A 16660-nucleotide genomic window follows, 5' to 3' on the forward strand; every position below is an offset into this window, starting at 1 on the left:
GGGATGAACCGAGTAAAGATGATTTTTAGTCCCGGTTGGTATTACCAACCGGGACTAAAGATCATAAAATAGCTGTGGTCTTTTTAACCGGGACTAAAGATCATTTTTAATCCCGGTTTTTATTGCAACCGGGACTATTGTGGATTTTGGCCGACCGACCAAAGAAGGTTTCTCCACCAGTGCAACTATCTCGGATATAACCAAGACTATCTTATGTATTAATCAACCAAAGGTGTATATGTTCTACATTAGATTTACTTGTTATATATTTGAACAAAACGTTACTAAACAATGAGTTTTATGTGTTTTCGTTTGCGGAGGCACTTGCTTGGGCGAAAGAAAAGAGACCGGGCGTAAGGAATGCATGGATGATTGAAGAAGTTGATTGGGGACCAAACCAAGACCTTCTCCAAGTCCACTTCCATCTCACCACGTCACTTCTGGTCTATAGAAGATAAGAGATAAAGTTCTACACGTTTTGGATTTGGATTCGGGCCTCCTGAAAGTATCAACTTCAAACGGACCTAGCCGCTGATCTAGAAGGAATTTCGGGGGGCCCATGAGTACTTGTTGGAAAGATTATGCAGTCTACTTTCAGATGGTTTTGGTCCTACGTCAAAATTCCTATCGAGCTGCGGGAATATGCAAAACAAGCCACATATCTCATCCAGTCCGAATCTGATTTGGGTTTTGGGCCTTGTAATTGTGTCATGGGCTTAGCCCATGAGGGTGTGTGCCCAGGGGCAACCCTAGGACGTCCCTAATCATACTTAATTAGTAGCCGTCATTGTTTAGAGTCGGGTTTTGCTTAGATCAATCTATAAGAACAGTTTCGCCGCTAGATCAGTTTGTTGAACCCCAAATTGAAGCGCTTAATCATTCATATGCAATTTGGTTACAATCTATCTTATTCTTACTTCTGTTCTTCGATTCGCATGTAGGGATTAGCCTTCTCGGCGAGGTCAACCGGTTTCAGCACGGTTGATAACCAGAGAAGACGTGATGCTACGATTGCGGGGCTTAGTAGCGTCTTCGTTCAGAAGCTGGATCGAGTTGTGTCACGACTCTGCCCAAATCGACTGTTTATCTATACCTATCGGAAGATCGGGACCTAACATCCCTCATCAGTTGGTATCAGAGCGCGGTTGCCTGTTAGGTAATTTATCTTCCATAACCAGAAAATTGAAACACAAATATATTTATTCTTTACCTAGACAATTTGAGCCGTTGCATTGTTCTATTAGATTTTTCTTTGTTGAATTCTAGATTGCATCATCGTGTCGAATGCTGGTTTAGTTTTAGATTTAATTTTTAGTTTTGAGTATTGCATCTGTTCATCACTTAGGTCTAGGGTTCATCACTCAAATCTGTGTGAGTTGTACATCAGTTTTGGGTTCAGTTTTTCATCTCATCGGTTGTTGCCGGGACCTTGAAAAATTGAATCATCTCATCATTGGGTTTCCGTTTTTGTAGTTTGGAGAAGTTAACATCGAGTGGTTTTGGAGTTGCTCAACTGATAAGGCTCATGTATTGCTGTGCTTGTGTGCGGCACTAGGGGATAGGAGAGGTAGATCAGATCTATTCGGTAGGGAGAGAGAGTTGTGGATAAGGGTGGAGTCCGTTTTTCTAGCCCAGGCCGACTCGCCTCATGTCTCTACCGTGGCCTGTCCACTTCCGGGTATCCCTATATCATATATTTGTTGTATCGGATTTAAGATATTTTTTAAAAAACGGAACCTATATGACATGAGCAATCCATTTTTTAGGTGATCCAATTTTAGTTTTACACTTTGCATTTGAGTCCCTGTAATATTCATATTTATATTTGAGTCCCTATTCGAGGTCAGTGGCCAGTTCTAGATGAAAAAATAGTAAAAAAAGGCAAAAAGGTGAAAAGAAAAGGAAATAAAAAGCCGCACTAAAAAAAGAAAAAAAAGGCAGAAAGGTGTTTAAAAATAGAAGAAAAAAAGCCGCACCAAAAAAAAGAAAAAAAAAGAAGAGAAAATTCAGTGATTCTTTTGAGTGGTTTGAGCTGCTTCTAGTCCTTAGTGTTATCGGATGCTTGCTTGAGCTAGAATCAAGTCTAGGCTAGACCAGCACATTGACTAGTACTTTAAACTATTATTCAACTTCACATTTTCTGATTAGTAGAATTGTGTTCCTTTGCTACTATATATTGTGCCTCCCAAGCTCCACATATATACTTCTGGTCAGCACGACTTTGATCCTTGCAATCGCCACATCACATCCTTCAAGGTGTCACGAACCAGCCACCGGTTGTACCGTACTTAGCATTGCTGGTAAGACACTTATAAGAGCTTGATAAGGTGCTCCATTTGGCTGAGTTATTGAGAGGCACCACTACACCGCGTAGCAGATTATTAGGGATAACCATCACTGTTTGCTGCTGTTTTTGTGTTTGCAATGACAGGTATGAGTGGCGCTCAAAATCAGCGATACCAACAAGGTAACAATAATCGCGTGCCCAATGATCCTTATGCTAAGGTTAAGTTTAAAATACCATGTTTTTCGGGTTATTACGATGCAGAGAAATACTTTGATTGGGAGATGACAGTAGAGCAAAAGTTTAGTGCCCACCTTGTGCCTGACCAACATAGAGTTCGACAAGCCAGTAGTGAGTTCAAAGGTTTTGCTATCATATGGTGGGCTGGGTTAGCTGATGATAGAGTTTTACCTACTACTTGGAAAGAACTTAAGGTAGCTATGCGTGATAGATTTGTTCCTCCATCTTATCTTAGAGATTTAAGTAAGAAACTGATGCGTTTAGAACAAGGGGATAAATCAGTACAGGATTACTATGGTGAGCTACAAAAGGGATTGATGTGATGTAGCATAGTAGAGGGAACCGAGAATTCTATTTGTCGTTTTTACTCGGGATTGAGGCGCGAAATTCAGGACATAGTTGATAATAAGGAATTTAACATTGTCAACCAGTTGTTTCAGTTTGCTATGCTTGCAGAGAAGGAATTGCAGGGGCGTGATCAACAGGTTAAGAACAAGGCGAGCACGTACACGCCGTGGGCGAAGCCACCTTCGAGGCTACCCAAGCCTATCTCTTTCTAGGCGCCTCCACCAACGAGCAAGCGACCAGTTGCGTCCGGAGTTTCTGCAGCTCCAAAACCACGTCCCCCACGACCCGCAGTTTCAGGTAAAGGTTCTTCGCAGGTACATGCCAAGAGTGCCTCATCCGTTCCTTTAATGGGACGCACGCCCAGGATTCAGTGCCACCGCTGCCATGGATTTGGCCATGTGTAGAAGGTTTTCTCTAGTCAACGGGCAAACGTTGCTAAGGAAGATGGCTACATCAACACCTCCGATGTTGAAGATCATGAGAAGGAAGAGAAGAAAGACAAAGAGCAAAAAGACCTACCCATAGCTCCATGCATGCTTGAGGAATGTTTAATTAACCAAGCGCCTATAACTTTTGATGATGAGAAAAAAGGTAATGATAATGGTGCTACAACTACTCAAGGTATGCATATTTATGATGTGTCAACTATGTCCACTACTTGTGCTACATTAGGGCAACCCATAGTGGAAACAATTGTTGAAATACCTTTGTCACAAAATAATTTGCTTGATGTTTCTTGTGATAAAGAAGAGTTGTGCGATGCTTCACTTATATCCATGCCACAATTAGTGGATGAACATGTTAGTTCTGTAGTACAGCCACCTTGTGTTGAGTTTAAACATGTTATTCACATTGCTAGCGAGAATGAAAAGTTTAAATTGCTATCTTCTTTAAATACTTGGGGATATATTCAATTTGATGATCTTTGTCCAATAAATTGCTATCTTCTGATTTGATTTTTCATGTTATTGGCAATTGAGATAGTAAAGGAGAATATAATGTGCATCGAGTATATATTTGTTCAAATTTTACTATACCTCCTTTTCATGACGAAATGTATTGTCTAGAGGACCGCATGCGTATAAGTAATTCTCTATCTAGTTCCTCTAGTTGTTTAAATGAGTTACAAGTTGGTTTGCAAGAAGGGGAGTGTTGTGGTTTTGCGACTACAAAGACTTCAGGATCCAACCATATGACCATCAAGAAATGTTTCTCACCGGATGTTGTGATAGATAAAGATAAGTTCAATATGCTCCATGACAAGGTGAAACCGAGGACGGTTTCCCATCAAGAAGGGAGGATGATGAGGACACAACTATCTCGGATATAACCAAAACTACCTTATGTATTAATCAACCAAAGGTGCATATGTTCTACATTAGATTTATTTGTTATATATTTGAACAAACGTTACAACACAATGAGTTTTGTGTGTTTTCGTTTGCAGAGGTACTTGCTTGGGCGAAAGAAAAGAGACCAGGCGTAAGGAATGTATGGCTGATTGAACAAGTTGATTGGGGACCAAACCAAGACCTTCTCCAAGTCCACTTCCATCTCACCACGTCACTTCTGGTCCATAGTGAAAGTGCATCAATCCCCCTAGTGGGTTTTGGTGATTAATGACAAATGTGGTTAAGGGACTAATGAGTTCATTGAGTAACTTTCAGGTGCATTAGTCCAAAGGTGTGGAAGATGAATGCTTGGAGACCCCCCAAAAGTACAAAATCAAAGCTGACCGGAACTCGAGAAGTGCATAGGATAGTTTATCTTTTGAAATCGAGTTTTTAGGAAAAACCGTACTACTAAGAAGGGTTCCAGGTGATGCTCTGAGATATGTCAAGTGCTCTTAGTGTGAACCAAGTGTCAAGTTTCCCTAGGAGTTATTTCTGCAAATTCTCCATCTATCCAAAAAATGCAAGTCCGGAACTTCCTGTCTTCCAGGTCTGGAAGTTCCGGTCTTGTGTAAAAGATTTTCCAAGTGTTGTCCGGAAGTTCCTGTCTTCCAGGTCCGGAACTTCCTGTCTAGTTTTCAGTTCAAAATTGTGAGTAACGGCTAGATGATGTCATCTAGCCGTTATACATAACCAGCTCATTTCCAGCTCGTTCTTTGGCCATTCCACTTTCACTTTTCGAACCTAGAGCTGTTGCTAGCCTCTCCCAAGTGTTTCTTGCCTTCTCCACTCAATCTAGAGCCTAATTCTAGTGAGAAAGAGAGATTGAGCGGAGAGAACAAGATTTGGAGAGGTGTGAAGACTAGGATCTTGGGTGAGCACTTGGAATATCTCGTGGGATGTCATCTCGGTGCTTATTACTCTTGGAGATGATCTCCTAGACGGTTAGGTGTCGCCCGTGAGAATCCGTTGCATATTGTGGATGTCCCGGGTAAGTTTGTGAAGGATCTCCTCTCCTCCGAAAGGGAACGAGGTAAGTTAATGAAGTTCTTATGCTGAGATTCTAGAGGCTTTCCAAGTAGAGCAACCCACACTTGTGGCGGATTTCTAGAAGTAGGTTGTGTTGGATCTTGGTGGTCACTCAATTCTAGAAATTTGCCTAGGAGTGTTTGGGGTTGAAGGCTGTGGATTTCCTCTGGGGTTTTTGCACAAGTGAGGCAAGGGGTTAATCGAGACCCGGCTCTTTGGAGCTCCTCAACGGAGAGTAGGATCGCAAGATCCGAACTTCGGGAAAAAATCGCTCTTGTCTCTTTCTGTGATGTTTCTATGGATGTTTCTGTGATCTATCCTCTGCTTAGAATACATGTGCTTCATCTTGTGAAGATTGGCTTAGTCTCGTGTTTCGAAATTTGAATTTCATCCTTGTTCTGTTACCCGAAAGTTCCTGTCCTAGAACACCGGAAGTTCCGGGCCTAGCAGACCGGAAGTTCCGGTGTTCCTTACCAGGAAGTTCCGGGTCTGTTTGAATTTTACCGCTGCGATTTGTTTTTAAGTTTTCAGGGACAGCCTATTCACCCCCCCCCCCCTCTAGGCTTCATCAGCACGTTCACATAGAAGATAAGAGATAAAGTTCTACACGTTTTGGATTCGGGCCTCCTGACAGCATCAACTACAAACGGACCTAGCCGCTGATCTAGAAGAAATTTCCCATGAGTACTTTTTGGAAAGATTATGGAGTCTATTTTCAGATGTCTGTCAAGAACAGTTTCGCCGCTAGATCGGTTTGTGGAACCCCAAATTCGAGTGCTTAATCATTTATATGCAATTTGGTTGCAATATATCTTGTTCTTACTTATGTTCTTCGATTCGCGTGCATGGATTAGCCTCCTCGGCGAGATCAACCGGGTTTCAGCATGGTTGATAACCAGAGGAGACATGGTGCTACGATTGCGGGGCTTAGTAGTGTGTTCGTTCAGAAGCCGGATCGAGTTGTGTCACGACTCCGCCCAAATCAACTGTTTATCAATACCTATCGAAAGATCGGGACCTAACATCCCTCATCATATTACTTCCGTTCTATGTTTCACTTCTATCTTTTTTTTCACATAAACAGGAAGGAAAAAGAGAAGAAAATGGAGGGAAATATAAAGAAAATGAGTTAACGGCCGTATGGCTTGCCGCGTACGCGCCACATGGGATCCCATTGGAGTCGTAGTAATTTGGGACCGAATGATACGCTTTGATAAGTTCGAAAATCTGAAAATGTATTTTGATATTTCAAGAATCTAAATGACGTAACGAACTAGGGACCGCACTCTACTTCACTCTTTGTAAATTATAGCTTTAGTTATGTTTGGTTGTGAGGAAACCTGAAATTGACGTCAGGATGGAGTTTTCCTTTTTTTTTTTTTGTTTTTTACTTGAACCACTGCAATAAAAGGCCCACGAAGTTAATACATTGAAAATAAGGAAGTTTTATACGCATAGAAAAGAATGAAATAGCTAGAAAGATTACAATGCCGACGAAAGCTAAACAAATAAGATATCTCTTGGGGTTCTATCCCATAAAGAATAAGGTGCAAATCATCCTTTAGAAGGGTTGCAACCGTAGCTGTCTTCCATACAAACTACCCTTGCGCATTAGAATGGATTTTCCTAAAGATTATAAAATTAATTTTTTTTTAAAGTTTCATCTCTGTTCGCAAACTTATCAGACATAATGAAAAATTTTAACAAAATTTAATTTCTCATTTGACTGGAGTTTTTTTCCTGTGGTCCACTTTCTAACATCGGTTTTTAATTTATCTGTGGGTGAAAGGTGAATTTAAATGTTTTATTTGTAAGTCTTTGCAATTTCAAGAATTAGCAATTCCAAAACCATTAACATATTGTACGAACCTTATGTTTTTGGCTTCATATGTTACTTTTTGGTGTTGGAGGCAAATTCGGTCACCATCATATATCATAAATTGATAAAAATTACAGTACAACCATGTTTTAAGGATGGTCGATAATCCATTGCGGTTGCGGACAGTATACGCGAGCTAGGTCAGCCATCTAGCCTTCGCCCCCCCCCCAACCATCGGGCTCAGCTCACCTAGATCGAGCTAGGGCTGGCCAGATCAACTCCATCCAACGCTGCTAGCCTTGGCTGACCCAGATCATTGACACCTTATTTGGATCATTCTTCTCAATGTCGCCGCCGAAGTCGATATCACAGACCTTCAAATCTCACGTCCTCGCTATGTCTCTCCGTCTTGGTGTCTGTGATGACTTGTCGAACCACCGGGACCTAACGGTGATAGGCGGTCGAGCGCAAGAAGCCCTAGAGGACAGGATGCGGTGAGTTCTCCAACAACGATTCTCATAGACGTGCAAGGCCCCTGCAGCTGGAACAGGCCATTGGCATTTTCAAGTAAACACCCTGCGCCGGAAGGACGCGCTAACTCTATTGGCAAAACGTTTTGAAAGAAGAACAGCCCTATCACACATGGCTGAACTCTTCTCTTCAGGCCTGTCACCATGATAATAAGAAGTTATTCATCTATATCTATACCAATATAAAAAGTACCAGTTCATCAAACACCTCTCTCTCCTGACACTTAGATCTATTTATCCAACGGTTTATATCAAAAGTTGAATCAACCCCTGCAATTAGCAATTCCCACTCCCCACTCCGCCTAAACAGCGGTTACAGAAAGCGATCGGTAAAAAGAAAAAAAAATAGCGATCGAGTGCCGCTTCTTCCGATCTTCCCACCCACCCTACGGCTTGTTTGGCAACTTGAGAGAAGGGGATTGGGAGTTTACACGAGGGAATTGATAGTGAGATTAAGATGGGAATTTGATTTTTCATCCCAGTTTCTTGTTTGGTAGAGGTGTTTGGTAGAGGTGGTGGAAATTGACAGGGAGTTTAGTTGAAGATTAGGTCATTAATGAAAACGGATGGCTGAGATTTGTTTAGGCGGAGTAAAGGAGGAATTCCCTCCCAATTACCACCCCCACCCAGGTATTGAAAAGGAGGGAGTTCGTTCTTCAATTCCCCATCCCCATCCCACTAAAATTCACATGTCTCCCAACCAAACAAAACAGTTAATAGCCTCATCCTTCTAAACTCCCAATCCCTCCTAAAAACTCTCCCCAACCAAACGGTCCGTACGTCCCTACGCCTCGTCCTCACCCTTCCCCTCGCGCCCGCTCCCTCGCAGCGCCGTCGTAGGCGCCGGGCGCCGCCGCCTCCTCGCGCGCGCCCGCCGGAGAGCCAGTTTCGAGAGGACGGAGAGCCAGGCGCGACACGAGAGAGGCAGGGGTCGACAGCGGCTGGCTTGAAGCCCTCAGTTCCGCCCCTCCCCGGCGGTCCACAGCGGCCGGCCCCGACGCCCTCAGCTTTGCCCCTCCCCGGCACCACTCCTTCCCCTGTGCTCACCAAATCTCCTTGCAGCGCGAAGCACCACCACGCCTCTGGTGAGTCTGCCTTCCAACGCCAGCTCTCAGCCTCTTAATCATACACTCGATCCATCCCTAAATCCCTTAATTAGGTTAGTTAATCACTAAACAATGCTTCGATCCCATCCCATTTTTATCGCAGCATTCAACAATCCCTAGGACGTATGCAATGTGTTCGTTGATTTGCCTAAGCCAGGTTGGCCAAACTGCGTATTACGTTCTTCCGTGCATATTGGTTCAACCATTGCTTCATTGCCTTTATGCTTGCTTTGCTATCAATTTTTTATTGCTCCGATCTGACATTCACAATCCACAGAGGCTTGCTTCTGTTTGATTTAATGGCTCCGCTTGATTAAGCCTCAGAAGTATGCACTTTGTACCGTGAAAGTTGAGCACTTTGTTGTCAGAGGTTTCATATTATAAGACTTTCTATCATTGTCCACATTCATATATATGTTAATGAATCTAGATATATATGTATGTCTAGATTCATTAACATCTATATAAATGTAGGCAATGCTAAAAAGTCTTATAATCTGAAACGGAGGTAGTATAATAATGGAGATCATCGTGTTCCTGGAATTTGTAAGTGGGTCACGAATTTCTCTCGTGATGAGGTAATCATGCACTTCTTCCCCCTATTAATATTTTTTAATCATTTCAGGAATGTCAAATATTGGAATCAAAATTTCAGCCTTGGAACTTAGTGTCCCTTGTCCTAATCAATGGGCTATCTTTATTTTAGGAACATAAGCTGTGTTTCAGTCAACAAGTAAAATGGTCCACATTGTTTGTTGCTGGTGCAGTCCCTATGCACAAAGTTGGATGATATCGTTTCACACTCCTTTTACTTATGGTAGAAATCCTAGCTAAACTTTTGCTACCTCCTGCCCATGCATACATCTATATACTTCTAATTCCCCCCCCCCCCCCCCCCCTTTTTTTAATGACACAGCAGGTGCTCACCAAACAATTCAGATTTATCTAAAGCTCCAAATATATTTTAAAAAACGATGTCCTGCTGCCAAAGATTTGTGGATATGTGAAATGAGTTCTATTTACTAATGACGTAATGTATAAATTTTATATATCAGCATATATTTTCTTGGCTTGTTCTTTTATTTCTTTTTATTTGGCTGAAATTTGATTGAAAGATTTGATGTGGCTAAAAATGAGAATTTCTAAGGCCATGTTTGGTGTCTCAAGAATTGAGTACTTGCAGCCATGCCGAACATCCCTCATGCTAATGTCTACCCAAGCTTTCAGATTTTAAGGCCCTTGCCACATTGATCAAAATATTCAGTCCAGTGGAGGCTCTAAATTTGCTTTAAATCTAAATGGTTTCCAGCGGTAAGGCCTTAAGGCATCATATTCTTATGGTTAGTGTTTCTATGTGCCGAGCTTACTGATGTCCATGTTTGAACCATTTTCATCATCATTGTGGATATATTATTTATTTGTAGTTTCACCAAAAGTGGAGTGTAGCTGTGGACTCTTGGATTACATTGAATCTTGAAAAGGTACTACCTTCGTCCCAAAATATAAGAAGCTTTGAGGTTGGACATGGTTATTAAGAAAGCATGCAAAATTAAATGGATGGAGGTGTGATTGGTTGAAGAGTGGATGTAGGCGGGGAAATTGAATAATGAAGGATTGTAATTGGTTGAGAAGAGAATGTTGGTAAAGAAGTTGCTATATTTTGGGACAAATTCTGAGTGCTAGAATTTGTTATATTTTGGGATGGGGGGAGTATATGCCATTCCAATTTCAGATGATGCATTTTCCCTAATTTGAGATGTTGAACTTTTTCCAGCCTAATAGAGGAACCCTTTCCTTCGGGGAAATTCCATGAAAGATATTAATCTCCAGATTTTAAGATTGTTGGCTGCCACTTCAATTCTAGGTCTTTGCATGCTTTACAATATGGTCCTTTTGTATTAGTATTATGATAAAGGAAAATATAAAGGTGGTTTAAACTAATTTTAGTGTTTGTAGAATGGTCACATTTGATATATACTTTTGTACTTCAATTAAGGCAACTATGGATGATATTTTTTGGATAACTATGTGATGACCATTTTTTGCAAGTGAAAGAGATATCAGCTTCTGGGTTTTGCATATCACATTAACAAGTGAAAGAGATATTAGCTTTTGGGTTTTGCAGATCACATTAACTTATATTGGTCACACGGCAGGAGATGTATACATCTCATCGGTGATCATGTAAATGCTATTTTAATTGCAAGGCAAGAGGGGCATATTTGAAGTAGTTGTTGCTGAAGAGAAGCTAATTTATGTACATCGTGGAGACGTGGTCTTTTTTTCCAATTAGATACTGTAGGCAGTGAGCTTCACTACAATGCCATATAGACAAATATCTTGCTTTGAGTTTTCGAGTGTTTATCGAGCTACGGCAAATTATATATTCGGTATTGTTAGCTGCTTTGTATTTTTTTAGTGTTTTAAAAGGGTGCTTAATGTATAGTATGTCAAATAACATTTAAGTAGATATAGTTATTAAACTTTATTGTGTTTGTATATTTCGTCTGACATATAATGTGGGAAAATGCAATAGATTTTGAGTGTTTGTTAACATGTGATGTTCGAGACAACCTACTAATCAACATTGCGATCCACAAATTTCTCAAAAATGGTCTCAGATGCATGATGGTCAAAACAAAGCTGAACTACAATCCTCCATTTCTGAGAGGAACTTATCTGGCAATGGATGTTGAACTGATGATGAAAAATAATAATTTTACACATTTTCCATTTTGGTACGATATAATAGAATAAAAGTTTATATTATTTCATGAATTACCAAGTCAACGCTTACAATATTTTTTGATCGGTGCCTATGATCTCTAATGTATCTGTATATGTCAACATGCATCAGCATTCAGCAATGAAGGGGGTGTTTAGATCCAAGGGTATAAAGTTTTAGCGTGTCACATCGGTTATTATATAGGGTGTCGTATGGGATATTCGGGCACCGGTAAAAAAACTAATTACAGAATCCATCAGTAAACCGCGAGGCGAATATATTAAGGCTAATTAATCCGTCATTAGCAAATATTTACTGTAGCACCACATTCTCAAATCATGGAGCAATTAGGCTTAAAACATTCGTCTTGCAAATTAGTCGCAATCAGTGTGATTAGTTATTTTTTAAGTCTATATTTAATACTTCATGCGGGTGTTCAAACGTTCGATGTGACAGGATAACAAATTTTGAGGTGGGATGTAAACAGGGCTAGACATATTTTTCTTCAATTGTATATGTCGAGGTGACAAATGTTGAGGTGGAATCTAAACAGAGCCGAACATATTTTTCTTCAATTGTATATGTCGACGTGTCTTGCATGTGCACTCTAACTAGTCATAGGTAGAAAGAAAGACCGTTTCTCTAAAGAGAATCCATGAAATACCATTGACAAGCACCATAATCCTAGAAATGCTATCGACCAGCGCAACTTCCTGAAAATGCCATCATACAAGTCTTTTTCTCTCAGAAATGCCATCACAGCCATACTGTTGTTAACTCCTCCCCATTAAGTTGTATGAAAAGACAATCTTACCCCTGGGTTCACACAACATTATTTTGCATTGATGCATATTTAAACTCACATATATCATTATTTTGCTATCAATCAAATTATTTCAAAATTAAATTCACAAATTTTGGCATCAAAATTATTTCAGAAATTTTACTATCAATTATCAGGGTTGTGATATCAGCAAAAATAAGGCTATCAATTATCAAGGCAATACACACAAAGTACCAATTATGATCAACATGAATTTTGACAAAATAAAGAGTACACAGTACTTAATTAGCATCACAACCCAATATAAAGGGTTCACAGTGCCATCCCTATGCCGCCGCTTGCCACCTCCTCGCCGCCCGTCGCCTGAGAGCCTGCTGCCGACGCGCCACCGCCTGGGAGCCGCGCGTCGCCGGGGGCCCCGTGCTGCCAGCTAGGAGCGCCGCCACGCCGCCGCCTGGGGGCACTGCATCGCCACCGTCGCCCATCGGTTAGGTTTAGGGTTCTCTTTTTTTTTCCCAATTTCTTTTCTTTTACCGCGTGAGGATAGTAAAATTTGGAGCGAGGGCAATCTGGTCATTCTAGTAAAAAAAGTTCTAACGGTGTGGACTAAACGGTACGTTGACTTTGATGGCATTTCTGGGAGAAAAAGGCTTGTACGATGGCATTTTCAAGAAGTTGCGCTCGTTGATGGCTTTTCTGACATTAGGATGCTTGTCAATGGCGTTTCATGGATTTTCTCTTCTCTAAAAGGTTAATTTGATTCATGCTATTGCAAATATAGCTATTTAGATAAATGCCATTACAATTCGTCTATTTGTAACTGTGCCACTCAAATTTTACAAAATTGAAAATTTGGAATTATGCCATGCCATCACGTTTTCCATCTTCTTCCTCACATACATGTGGGACCCACCTATTAAGATTCATCTTCTTCCTTTCACCTTACCTTATATTCTTCCTTCCCCATCTCTTGCAAGAACCACAAGTATGGCTGTCCGTCATTCCTGCGAGCACGAGTCCTGCTTCTGCCCGATCTGCCGCTGCAGCTTCTCCGCCTATAGCCGACTTCCTGGGGTGCCACCTGACCACGCGATATGGCAGGGGCCCCCTCGGCGGTGGTGGTGCCCGTCCAGTCGCCGACCATCCTTTGCGCTGACGACGGGAGGATCTTCCACCTCAGCTACACGCAGGAGCGCGGTGGCATTGCCATGTGCATGGCGTGCATCCGCCCCGACCATGTCGCCGGCGCCGAGGAGGAGTTCACCTACGAGGTGAGGACGGCGTGCCAGCGGCTGCACGCCTGCACACCATGGACGCGGCAGCTCCATCGGGCGAATCTCCGGCATGTCCAGCCCGATGTGCCCATCGCGCCAGTCCCGTCTTGTGGGCCATGTCAGCAAAGGGGAGATTAACCATCGCTGCAGTCGCTGTCGTGTGCTCCTCGTTGTGCAGTTTTGTGCATCGATCTTCCTGTGCTAGCAAGCAAGCTCCAGTCCGGAGCCCGTTCTTGCGGCTCTGCCTCCGCCACCCGCGGACGCAGCCGCTGTTAGCTTTGGCCCAGGAAACAACGAACTCACACTCACACAAGCAGCAAACTCACACGAGAGCTCGTTGGATAAACACAAAGAAAGCAGACACACTAGCTTTTGCGGCAACTAATGCCTTTCCTCTTTTCTTTGTTAATTAACACACACGTAAACAGATGATTACATAGCTTATATAGCTAGCTAGTCTTCCTCACATGCACATACGGGAGCGCCTACTCCCCAGGTCATACGCGCACGTACGCACGGCCTGCACGAGCCACGAACTCATGCACAACAGACTCACTAACTCCATGATCCACATGAAGCGGTCTACCAGCCTGACCACCTAATCACGCATACAACTAACTAACTACTTGCTAATTCCATGCATCTAGTTATTCCACTAATTAAATTAACTCCTACATGCAACACACGCGCGCACCTCTACCGATCTATGCACGACAACACATGCAAAATATTCTAATACATGTACAAGTCATGATTAGTGCTAACAGCCGCCACATCCCTGCCTTCACTGTAGTTGGCAAGAATCTTGCAGCCCTTTGTTCTACATGTTTCTCTGTGTTTTTCTCTACTACAATCAAGATTTTTCCAAACGGGCATTTTGACTTTTCCGTGCGGCTGTCCGGTCCGCCTGGAGCCAATCGTCTGGGAAAATCAGCATTTTCGCGTGCGGGCGGTCCAACCGCACGGGATAACCGATTATCCCGTGCGGTTGTGTTATACCGACCGCACGGAATAAAAAAACCAAAAATAAAAAAAAAGCGAATTCGGTCGCTTGCTGCCGCCGCCTCGTCGACGTCGTCATCTGGGCCGCCGCCGCGTCTGGTTCGCCGCCTCGCACGGCTCGCCCACTCGCTGCCGTGCCTGGCTCGCCCAGCCGCCGCCGCGCCCAGCTCGCCGCCTGGCCTGGTCGCGGCCGCGCCCAGCGCCCGGCTCGCCTAGTCGCCGCCTCGCCCACTTGCTGTCGTGGCCGGCTCGCCGTCTGGTCTGTTCGTCATCGTCGGCCCGCTCCCAGCCGCCACCTTGCCGTCGACGTCGTCGTCGCGCACACGCCACTTCCGGCCGCCGCCTCGTCGTCGTCGTCGGCCGTGCGCACGCTGCTCCCAGCCGCCGCCTCCCCACGTCCGCCCACCGCGCCCGCCCATCGCTGCTGCGCCCGCCAGCCGCCATCGACCCCACCGCCGAGAGCCACCTAGAGGAGAGGAGGCGTCGGCGCCATGCACAGGAGGAGGAGAGGAGGCGTCGGCCCGGCCGCCTCGCCCAGCTGCCACCGTCGCACCCCACCGCCGCCGTCGCCCAGGCCGCCGCCGCGCCCAGCCACCGCCTCGCCTAGGGGAGGGGGAAGGAGGAGGGGAAGCCAGCCGGGGAGGAGACCGGTGGGAAGCCGGAGAGAAGAGGAGAAGAGATAAGGTAGAGAGAAAGAGAGGTGGATGGGGAGTGGTTGAGGGAGAAGAGATAAGGTAGAGGTGGGAGTGGTTGAGGTTGCACGGGAAAAAGGGAAAAAGGAGGAGAGAGAAAGGAAAATTTTGAAGTGGTTGAGAGGGAAAGGAGATAGGAATAACCCGTGTGGTTGGGTTAGGACGCCCGCACGGGAAAATTGATTTTTCCATGCGGGCGACACCCCAGCGCCGGTTCCTTATTTTTCCGTGCGGTTCCACTTACGACCGCATGGAAACAAAAAGGGGGGACGTCCAGGAAAATCAATGTTGTAGTAGTGTTTGTTCGTTTGTTCCTTTGATCTCTGATTGTGATTGAGAAGAACATAGCAATTTGGGAAGGAAGAAGACAAAGAAGGTGAAAGAAAAAGATGAATCTGAATGTTGGGTCACACGTGTAGATGGGGAAGATGATGGAAAACGTGACGGCGATGGTATGGTTCTAATTTTGTAAAATTTAAGTGGCACAACTATGAATAGACGAATTGTAATGGCATTTATCTGAATAGGCATAGTTACGATGGCACGGATCAAATTAACCCTTCTCTAGACCCCTAAAGCTTTGCATAAGTACGAATTTGGAAAGGAATAGGTCTTGCTTGGAACAAAACGGAATTTGGTTGTTGCAACACAAGGGGAAAACTCATCATAAAGTAAGGCAATAGTTTCTTGCACAACAACAGAACCAGCATAGGATTTTCCAAATATTGCCTGACTTTCCAACAGAACCAGCCAGGTTCTATCATACAGCAAGCTATTTCATTCTCGGAATTGGGTTTGAATCAGAATCTCTTTCCCAAATAAAAACACATGCTTCTAGAATATTAGGTAGATGAGTACCAAGCTATCATGTGGTTTTCCTTCAATACCACTCCTATCATAAGTCTGATATGACTACGATATTCCTATCCTTAAGCGAATACTGGAACAAAAGTAAAAGTAAGGTCTTTGTCATGACCTAATTTTTTTTTCTTTTTTTTCCTTGACAACCTGCCGTATCCTTATAAGCATATATATATATACTAAATATTTATATATATGTCCATAAGGATACAAGGCAAGGTGTAATGTCTAACCATCACAACTGGAGCTTTGACACCTACAGCCGTGGTTCCATTTATTTTTGAGAAAATTCCTTGTGTACCCCTGAAATTTCACCTAATCCCTTTTACGCCCTTGAATTTTGTTAATTCCCTTACATACCCATGAATTTTAGTTTGGATCTTTTCCATACCCTTTCCGCTAGTTGACCGTTAAATTCTTATGAAAAAGCCCAGTTTGCCCATTGCTATGAAGAAGCATATAAATTAATAGAGTGTATTGTTGGAGCGTAAAATTGTTTTAGATGGGACTACTATATTTATGAGTTAGTTATACACCATATTATTTGCGATAAATATACTTTTAGATATGACATA

General features: G+C 43.1%; 1 long non-coding RNA gene and 1 pseudogene across 1 annotated transcript; one reads left to right on the plus strand and one right to left on the minus strand.

The window, feature by feature from the left end:
- The first annotated feature begins 8420 nt into the window (after positions 1–8420).
- LOC127753746 (uncharacterized) lies at positions 8421–11652 on the plus strand. Its single transcript, XR_008012690.1, has 3 exons — positions 8421–8726; positions 8851–9564; positions 9667–11652. It is a non-coding gene; the product is annotated as an uncharacterized LOC127753746 (long non-coding RNA).
- A 1504-nt stretch (positions 11653–13156) lies between these two features.
- Positions 13157–15211, minus strand: LOC127755711 (uncharacterized; annotated as a pseudogene).
- Between the last annotated feature and the right edge of the window lie 1449 nt (positions 15212–16660).

This window comes from Oryza glaberrima, chromosome 11 (genome assembly GCF_000147395.1).
Source record: "Oryza glaberrima chromosome 11, OglaRS2, whole genome shotgun sequence".
NCBI classification, from domain to species: Eukaryota; Viridiplantae; Streptophyta; class Magnoliopsida; order Poales; family Poaceae; genus Oryza; species Oryza glaberrima.